We start from the raw sequence: 10,162 nt of genomic DNA, 5'->3' as shown, positions 1-10,162 counted from the left end.
AAAAATATTTCATTAGCGTGTTGATGAAGATTATAAAAACACACAACTAAAAAATCCTTGCATAGATTTTTAGATGCACAATCTGAGTATTCATCTTTTGCCTTAAACACTTGGATCTTCAGACATATTGTTTTTTAAATAAATCCTTCAAAAGACCACCCTTATCTAAAATACACCTGCAAGTCCAGGCTGCTGTTGGGCATAGGGCCCCACAAATCCTAAGGATGGCCCTGATCACAGTGGTCATTCTGGCATTGGAATCTATAAATCTATGCACAGTGTGTGCCAGAGATTGGAACCTTAGGGTATGGCTACACTCGAAACTTCAAAGCGCTGTGTGTGTAGTCGCAGCGCCAGTGCTGGGAGAGAGCTCTCCCAGCACTGCACGTACTCCACATCCTCATGGGGTTTAGCTTGCAGCCATAGGCGGCAGGTTATATGGGCTCGAGGTGCCCGGGCTCCAGAAATATTCAGGGCTGGGGGCTCTGCTCCAGCAATATTTGGAGCTGGGTCTCTCCCCCGGCCCTGCCTGGATCGGGTCCCAGCCCCGGCCCCCGCGGGTCTCCCCCTACTGCCCCGCCCTGCCGGGTCCCTGCCTGGAGCAGGTCTCAGCCTCCGCCTTCCACCCCTCCCCCTGCGTCCCCCCTCTGCCACATCCCTGCCTGCTCGTGCTGCCAGAGAACGGCTCCTGGCAGAACTGCTGTCTGCTGCTCCAGGGTCCTAGCTCCTGCCATCTGCTAATGGCAAGGCAGACTGCCCTTACCCTGCCCTTCTGCCCAACCCTGAGCCTCTCCAATGCCCCAAACCCCTCATTCCCAGCCAGAGCCCTCATCCCCCTGCACCCTAATCCTCTGCCACAGCCAGAGCCCTCATCCCTCCGCACCCTAATCCTCTGCCCTAGCCAGAGCCCTCATCCCCCCCGCATCATGAACCCTTCATCCCCAGCCAGAGCCCTCATCCACCTGCACCCTGAGCCTCTGCCCCAGCTCTGAGCCCCCCGTATCATGAACCCCTCATCCTCAGCCCCAACCCTCATTCCACTGCAGCCTGATCCTCTGCCCCAGCATGCACCACCTCCACCTTCCTACACCCCCACCCCCAGCCAAGCCTGCACCCAAACTCTGTCCCAAAGCCTGCACCCCTCACCCCCTCCTGCACACCCACCTCCTGCCCCAGCCCAGAGCCTGCACCCAGCACCCAAACTCCCTCCCAGAGCCTGCATCCCTCACCCCTTCCTACATCCCCACCCCCAGCCAAGCCTGCACCCAAACTCAATCCCAAAGCCTGCAGCCCTCACCCCTTCCTGCACACCCATCCCGTGCCCCAGCCTGGAGCCTGCACCCAGCACCAAAACTCCTTCCCAATGCCTGCACCCCTCCTGCACCCTAATTCCCAGCCCAGGACCTGTACCCCAGACCTCCCCCCTGAAACTCCGCCCAGAGCCTTAGGCAGGTGAAGGCGGAGTTTGAGGGGGCAGAGTTGGGGGGGTGGGTTCTGGGCACCACCAAAATTTCTACAAACTTGCCTCCCATGCTTGCAGCGCTGGAAGCCGCGCTCCCAGCACTGCGGCACTGTTTACACTGGCGCTTTACAGCGCTGTATATTGCAGTGCTCAGGGGAGTGATTTTTTCACATCCCTGAGCGAGAAAGTAGCAGCACTGTAAAGCGCCAGTGTAGCCATGCCCTTGCAGGCAGCAGTGTTCCTTGGGCCACACCTGTTCCCTTCATGCCTTTGAGCAAAGGGGGCATAAAAGAGGATGAAACAACCAACCGACCGACTCTCAGTTCCTTCACTAGTACCAAGTCAGTATGTTAGGGCATGGCTACACTTGCAGATGTAGAGCGTTGTAAGTTAAACCAGCCCTTGGAGAGCACAGGAGGGAAAGCGCTGCAGTGTGGTCACACTGGCAGCTGCAAGTACATTGGCGTGGCCACATTTGCAGCACTTGCAGCGGCATTGGGAGCAGTGCATTATGGTCAGCTATCCCACAGAGCACCCCTTCCCATTCTGGCGCTGTGGCTTGTGGGAAGGAGGTGGGGGCTGCGGGGCATTCTGGGTCCTGTTCCAATGCCCTGTGATGCATCGCTTTGCATCCCAGAAATCTTTATGCTTCCGTCCACATTTGGCGCCATCTTTCAATGTTTTTTGTACTGCGCGCTCTGCCTTGCCTTTCAGTCTGCAGGAATGGAGCCCGAAGTACTGAGGACTATGCTGATGGGTCTCGCCAGCACATCACATTTGGCAGTCGAGTTACTTCTTAAGCTGCAAACTGACAGTGATGAGTCCGACGATGTTGACTTGCACAACGCATATGACACGAGATGGCTTGTGGCATTCATGGACATGCTCACCACCGTGGAACGCTGCTTCTGGGCTTGGGAAACAAGTATTGGGTGGTGGGATCACGTTGTCATGCAAGTCTGGGATGATGAGCAGTGGCTAAGAACTTTCAGATGAGAAAAGCGACTTTCATGGGACGGTGTGATGAGCTCGCCCCAGCCCTGCAGTGCAAGGACATGAGATTGAGAGCTGCCCTGATGGTGGAGAAGTGGGTGGCTATTGTAATCTGGAAGCTGGCAATTCCAGACAGCTACTGATCGGACGCTAACCAGTTTGGAGTGGGAAAGTCTAACATTGAAATTGTGTTGATGCAAGTTTGCATTAATCGCGTCCTGCTCAGAAGAACCGTGACTTGGGGTAACGTGCATGACATTGTGGCTGACTTTGCACAAATGGTTTTCCCAAACTGTGGAGGGGCAATAGATGGGGTGCATGTTCCAATTCTGGCACCAGCCCACCTAGCCTCTGAGTACGTTAATCGGAAGTGGTATTTGTCTATGGTTCTCCAGGCACTTATGGATCACTGACATTAACACAGGCTGGCCTGGAAAGGTGCATGACGCACGCATATTTTGGAACACTGGCCTGTTCAGAAAGCTGCAAGCCGGGACTTTCTTCCCAGACCAGAAGATCACTGTGGAGGAAGTCAAAATGCCCACTGTGATCCCTGGAGACCCCGCTTACCCTTTAATGCCATGGCTCATGAAACCCTACACAGGGAGCCTTGACAGCAGCAAGGAGTGGTTCAAGAACAGGCTAAGTCAGCGCAGAATGACTGTGGAGTGTGCTTTTAAAGGGCCGCTGATGCTGTCTGTATGGGAAGCTGGACCTGGCTGATGACAACATCCCCGCGGTTTTATCCAAGCGCTGTATCCACCATAACATTTGTGAAGTGAAGGATGAAAGATTCACTCAGGCAGGGAACTCGGAGTTTCTTAAATTGGAGGCTGAACTTGAACAGCCAGAGAGCAGGACTATTGGAGGGGTCCAGCGCAGGGCTGCAAGGATTAGGGATGCCTTGAGGGAGAAATTTGAGGCTGAAAGCCACCAGTAATGTTTGGTGTCCTACACAGGAGTTAGGAGAGGTGGTTCCAATGTTGTTAGGAATCTGTTTGCTATACCAACTTGCCATGCCTGTTGCTTTCCTGGGCTAAGGTATCTTTTACTTAATGCAATAATAAAAAATGTTTCAAAGCCAAAAAATGCATTTATTGAAGAGAAAAACAACTGCTTGGGAAACAGAAAGGGAAAAGGGGTGGGGTGGGGAGAGGCATGTTTCAATCACAGATTTGTGTATGTCCTGTTATCATACTCAGCCTTCCTGTCTGGAGTGCTGTGCAATGAGTGCTGCACTTCAGGATGGCTAAAATGCATGGTGATGGGGGTTGAGTGCAGTGGGTAAGGGTTTTAGTTTGCAGGGCTGGGTGGTGAAGTTACAGGTGTTGGAGGCAGCTGGTGGCGATAAGAACCCGGATGTTGGGGAAAGTGGGTTGGTGGTGACATGGGGGCACAAGGGAAAGAGTTTTGGGACAAGGGCTGTGGGGGGGTGGCGCGGTAGTGCTCCACCTGCATTGCTGCAAGCGCCTGTATTGAGTCTGCTTGGCCCTCCATAATGCTTAGCAGCCGCTCCGTGCTTTGGTGCCAGCAATCTGCATTCTGCTGGTGGACGCTCCTTTCACTCTCCCACCACTCCTGCACTTTTTGATTTTCATTAAGGGACTACTGCATTACTTCATTACTGCATTACTTTGCTTCTACGTGGCCTCTTCCTAGTTCTTTGGAGTCTTTCGGCCGATGATAACAAGGATGGCTGAGATCTCAAGGTTGCATCTGTAAAAGCAAAATGCAACACTTAACAAAGGCAGCATTGTTCCCACCAGACAGAGGAATGATTCCCCTGTACTTAAAGACAAGCACACTCTACACAATAGCAGAATTTGCCCATCCCAAAGCGAGTACACATTACCCACAGGAGCCCCAAAATGGTGAGTAAGCACAGGGTCAAGGGGGACAGATTGTGTCACGGGCGTACTGTCCTCTGGGTTTCTGTGCCTTGGGGAGAGCTAACAGCTGCACAAGGCCCCTATACTGAACACTCTCCCCACATTTTCCACAGGAGTTCATCCTGGAAGATACCTCACTGCTGAGGGTGACCTGGGAAGCAAGGGAGGGTCTTCTTCTACAATGCAGCTTCTGCCCTGGCCCAGATGCAGTTTGCCTGTGTGCAGCAATGGTCCCCCTACCTGTCACAGCACAGTGGCGAAGACATGTTAGCCTGACTGAGACTAGGAGCACAGTAGTTCTCCCAAGGAACCTGTGCAAGCGGATTGCCCAGCTTCTTCATGAGACCTTTGAAGAGATCACTGACGCCAATTACCATGATATGAGAGATCACGTCAATGCCCTATTCTGGATCTAGGCATGCATGCAGCCCTAACCCTCCTCGTCTCAAGAGCCCGCACTGAACAACTTCCTTCCCAAAATAAAAGCCGTTTACCTGGCACCTCCTCTGGTGTTTGTCCTTTCCCAATCACCAGCCGCTGCGACTGGCTACCTTCCTCCTGGCTTGAGGACAGTTCCTGGATGGATGCATGTAGGAATGCCGGGCTGTCTCCCATCTCCTCAGCACCCTCGCTCCTGCTTTCCTCCTCCTCCCGCCTCGTTGAACTGGGCTCTGAAGTGTCCATGGTGCTCCTCGGAGTGGAGGTGAGGTCACCCCCAGGTATTGCGTGCAGCTCTTTAGAAATGGCAGGTCATGGGGGCAGCACAGGAGTGGTGGTTTGCCTCACAGGCTTTGTGGTAGGCATTCCGCAGCTCCTTCACTTTAACCTTGCACTGCAGTCATCCCGGTCCTGGTACCTTTCCATCATGTCCCTTGATATCTGTCTGAAGGTATGTTAATTCCTATGGCTGGAGCTCAGCTGGGACTGGACAGCTTCCTCCCCACAAACACTGATGAGGTCCACCATCTCACCATTACTCCATACTGGGGATCGCCTGGCGTGTGGAGGCATGGTCACCTGGAAAGATTCACTGAGAGCACTCCATGCCTTGCTGAGCAAATAGGAAGGGGATTTTCAAAATTCCCAGAGAATTTAAAGGACGGGTCTCACGGTTGGTCACCAGAGGGCAGAGCAGTAGAGTTCAAAGTGATGACCAGAGTGACTAGAACAGGCATTGTGGGGCAATTCTGGAGACCGATCAGAGAGCATTAACAGACCAACGTGTCCACACTGGTGCTGTGGTGCTCCAGCTGGGGCACAGCAAACATTATTCCACTCACTGAGATGGAGTACCAGGAGTGCTCCAGCCACGGAGTCCGGGCACTCTACGTGCCTTGTCATTGTGGATGCATCATGAGTTAGAGAGTATTAACGCAGCCTTGGGCACCCTAACTTGCAAGGGTAGCCAAGCCCTTAGACTCAGCAGTTGAGGGGAAAAGAGAGTGGGTCAGACAACATATCAACAGACAACATATCAACAACTGCTGTTATGTACAGAGAGATACGTAACTTCCCTTTCTGCTTAGTGTGGCTGTCTGTATGTGTTCCACTCCTAGTGACTCAGAAGCACTAGTCAGTCAATGGTGGGAGGTACTTGGAGTCTAACTAAATAAAGACTGCGGGTAAGTCCTGCCAAAACAGCATCAGATCGATATTCGTCTATGACCGAATGCTTGTGAGGTTAGGTATAGTCTTCCGGGTATTTGTTTTTTATGACTGTCAGCTCTAGGACTGCTTCTAAAAGAAGCTGCAGCAGTGTGTGCTCTGGCAGAGGATGTTTTACTCTTCCCAGGATGTTTTAGATTTATCACACATCCAAATGCAATCTGACACCCACAGGTGACACATTATGGCGGGGATAGGGGGAGGGAGAGGCATGCAGGATCACTGTGCCTGGCCAGATTTCTGCCAGGGTTTGCTGGCCCCAATCAGTTGTGTGTTGCGGCCGGGCCTCCTCTTTGCGTGTTCCACAGGTTGATTGTGCATTGTGTGATGAAGTATTTAATTTGGTTTGTTTTAAACCTGCTGCCTGTTAATTTCATTGGGTGACCCCTGGATATTGTGGTATGTGAAGAGGTAAATAACACTTGCTTATTCACTTTCTCCACACCAGTCATGATTTTTATTGACCTCTATCAATCCCTCTTTAGTCATCTCTTCTGTAACTTGAACAGTCCCAGTCTTATTAATCTCTTGATATGGAAGCTGTTCCATACCCCTAATCATCTTTGTTGCCCTTCTCTGTACTTTTTCTGATTCTAATATATCATTTTTGAGATGGGGTGATCAGAACTATACACAGTATTCAATGTGTGGGTGTACCATGAATTTATATAGTGGCATTATAATATTTACTGTCTTATTATCTATCCCTTTCCTAATGGTTCCTAACCTACTGTTAGCTTTTTTTGACTGCTGTTGCGCATTGAGCAGCTTTCAGAGAACTATCCATGATGGCTCTAAGATCTCTTGCTTAAGTGGTCATAACACTGGCAGACCAGGTGCCAGATCATGTCAAGGCCTCTAGGCCTCACTGAACATTAACAAATGCATAGCTGGAAGCCAGTCTGGCTCACCTGTGGGTTTGTATTGTTAAAATAGATATTAGAGTTATAAGAATGTCTTTGGACTTTATGAAACGCTTGTGAGTTGTTGCATATGTTAATCTCACTTACAATATCTGTATCCCATTGTCACACTGTCTAGAGTGGTTCGTGACTGTGAATGCCTACCTCTGGGCAGAGATTAAAAAACAGGGCAGACACCTCAAACTGGTGGTGTGTTTATTAGATTTCACCAACCCAGTAACAAATGTAAACTTTTGCATCACTATAACAGTCTTACCATGGAGTCACAGACAGTCCCCATAGAAGTCTATCCTGCCATCCAGACAAACTGGACTTCGGGGTAAATGGTCTCTTACACCAAAAATCACACTATATTCAGGTTGCTCCCAGTCCCAAGAGAGCAGTCATTTACCCCAGATCAGTTGGTACTCTAGATCCTACACCAAAGCTAACACCTGTAGTTTTATCACAGGATTGGCTAGCTAAAGGTTTATTACCCTCTTGTTTCCTATCTTTTAACTAGTTGCTGATACAGGAGAAGACCTTCCCTCTTATCCCATGACTCCTTACTTTGCTTCAGAGCCTTTGGTGATGGACCTTGACAAAAGTTTTCTGAAAGACCTAGTACATTATATCCACTGGATCACCCATGTCCATGTTTATCACCCTCCAGAATTCTAATAGATCGAGGCATGATTTTCCCTTTACAAAAGCCATGCTGACTCTTCTTGAATGCACCATGTTCCTCTCTGTGCCTGATAATTGTGTTCTTTACTATAGTTTCAACCAATTTGCCTGGTATTGAAGTTAGGCTTACCAGCCTGTAATTGCCAGGATTGCCTCCGGAGCCTTTTAAAAAAATCAACATTACATTAGCTATCCTCCAGTCATCTGGTACAGAGGCTGATTTTAAGCAATAGGTTACATACCACAGTTAGTAGTCCTGCAATTTTACATTTGAGTTCCTTCAGAACTCTTAGGTGAATACCATCTGGTCCTGGTGACTTATTACTGCTTAAATTATTAGCTTGTTCTAAAATTTCCTCTACTGCCATCTTAATCTGGGACAGTTCTTCAGATTTGTCACCTAAAAATAATGGGTCAGGTGTGGGAATCTCCCTCACATCCTTTGCAGTGAAACCTGATGCAAAGAATTAATTAGCTACTCTACAATGGTCTTAAGTGCTTCTTTAGTAACTCAATCATCCAGTAGCCCCACTGATTGTTTGGCAGGCTTCCTGCTTCTGATCTACTTAAAAAAAAAAAAATTGCTGTTAGTTTCATCTTTTGCTAACTGCTCTTCAAATTCTTTTTACCAGGGGCTGAGGAGGAAAATCCTCCTTTCTCCTGCAGTGGTGGAGCAGTCCTTATTGGAGTTTGGAGGTAGTGCATTGGAGAAGCCTTCCAGACTGGTACTGAGGATACCTTTGGTACAAACATCTGTGACACCTATGAAGCCAGCATAAAGATTCAGAAAAAGTAGAGGTGGCCAAATCCTCTGGTGCCATAAAGCTTGGCAACAATTATTGGGGTGCTGAGACAAACCATGACCCCATTGGTACGGGAGTTGGTGGCATGCGGGTGATATGTGCCAAAAGCATTTGTGATGAGGTAGATGTGCTACCTATCAATTCTGGGAATCTCCTGAGCGATCCCAAAGAGGCTGGATACCACCAATTCCAAATGTCCAGCTGCTAAGTCCTGTCAGACACCAGAGGGGTGACAGATTGGCTTTGTGCTGCCTTTTTAGCAGAAGTAGAGGAGATTTCCCTTTTTCTTTTAGGAGCATCCTTACATAGAGATCCATTCCAACACAACTGTGCAGGGATTTACCCCTCTCTTGGAATGAGATGAAGGAACAACCAGCAAGGTAGTAGGGGAGTCCTTCAGAGAGGCAGCAACAGCCTTGGAGGTTGAATAAACAACTGCTGGAGTGCTCTTATTTGAAAAGTGCTGAGGACTAGATGGATCCTGCCTGCTTCCAGGTTCTGAGGCAGGCCTCACTTATTTGTCCATGGGACACAGTTTTAATCTGCTAAATCCATGGATGCTAGTTCTTTCAGTAAAATCTCTACAAGAACTGCATTTGTTCTTAACTTGTCCCTGTCTGAAGCAAAATAAACACATTAAATGTTCATTGCTGAGGGGTTTAACCACCTCAAACAACGAACAATATTTAAGCCTGGGAGACTTCTGGCCCCACATGGAGCTAATTCCTGGTACTGGATGAGGAAAATTGAAGAGAAAAATGTTCATCTTAATTAAAACCGAATGTACACAACATTATCAACTAGTTACAAAAAACTAAATGAGGAGAAGTATAAGTGCAAGAGACTGGATGCTGCTAACTGGCTCCATCTCATAGCAGGTGGTAAGATGAAATTGAGGGTTGGTTAATTGCTTTGCCCCCGTTATGCTCTTGGATGGGGGACTCCAGGGCAGGAAGGGTGTAGTCATGGCCTGGTAGACATGGCTGGCTAAAGCGTTCCAATCTCCAGCACACTTAGTGCATGGGCACCAGAAGTGGAATACATACAAAGTGCTTGAAGAATTTCAGGTGCTAAAACAAACTATTTTAAAAATGAATGGGGTTTTATTTAGGTTTCTAATGTAAAGTCTTTTTGTATATCATTTTCTGAAACTGACAAATTAACCACTGTAAAGGGGCTTGTGTGTGCAAATATAACTTTTAAATCTCTTCATTGTTCAGTATCCAGATATGTGAACAGGCTTATTAGTGGACGGGGTGCATTAAGAGTAAATAGTGGGAGAAGAGAGTTGAATCCATCACAACTTTGAGTGACGAGTCTTCCCCAAAAATGTTAGGCTCCGCTATCCAGGATGGACTCTTCCTCTTAGCTCACTTTCTCCACCCCATTCTATTCCTCTTCTCTCAAGGTTGAACATTAGGAATGCATTGTCATCTTTACATTTTGAATTTCCAGGCTTTCCATGGTATATCACACAACCTAAAGTTAAAGTTCCAGTTTTTCTATTTACTAATGGCATATGCCGGAGTTTTCAAATCTGCATCTATCCAACCTACAATCCAATAAAGGCCACTTCCCCACTGTTATGTGCTCTCACACACTCCTCACTAACACAAGTATCTCTTTCCCTGAGGATAATGATGCTACTTCTCAAGACAGATTGTGCTATAGGAGGCAAAATATCTGGCACCAAAATCAAAATAATAAGAATTAAAATGCAAAAATAACTTTTAGTGTACAGTGATTAAAAGGCTAAAGATA

The sequence above is a fragment of the Chelonoidis abingdonii genome, chromosome 1 (assembly GCF_003597395.2).
Source record: "Chelonoidis abingdonii isolate Lonesome George chromosome 1, CheloAbing_2.0, whole genome shotgun sequence".
Taxonomy (NCBI): domain Eukaryota; kingdom Metazoa; phylum Chordata; order Testudines; family Testudinidae; genus Chelonoidis; species Chelonoidis abingdonii.
Note: the sequence above shows the minus strand (reverse complement) of the source record.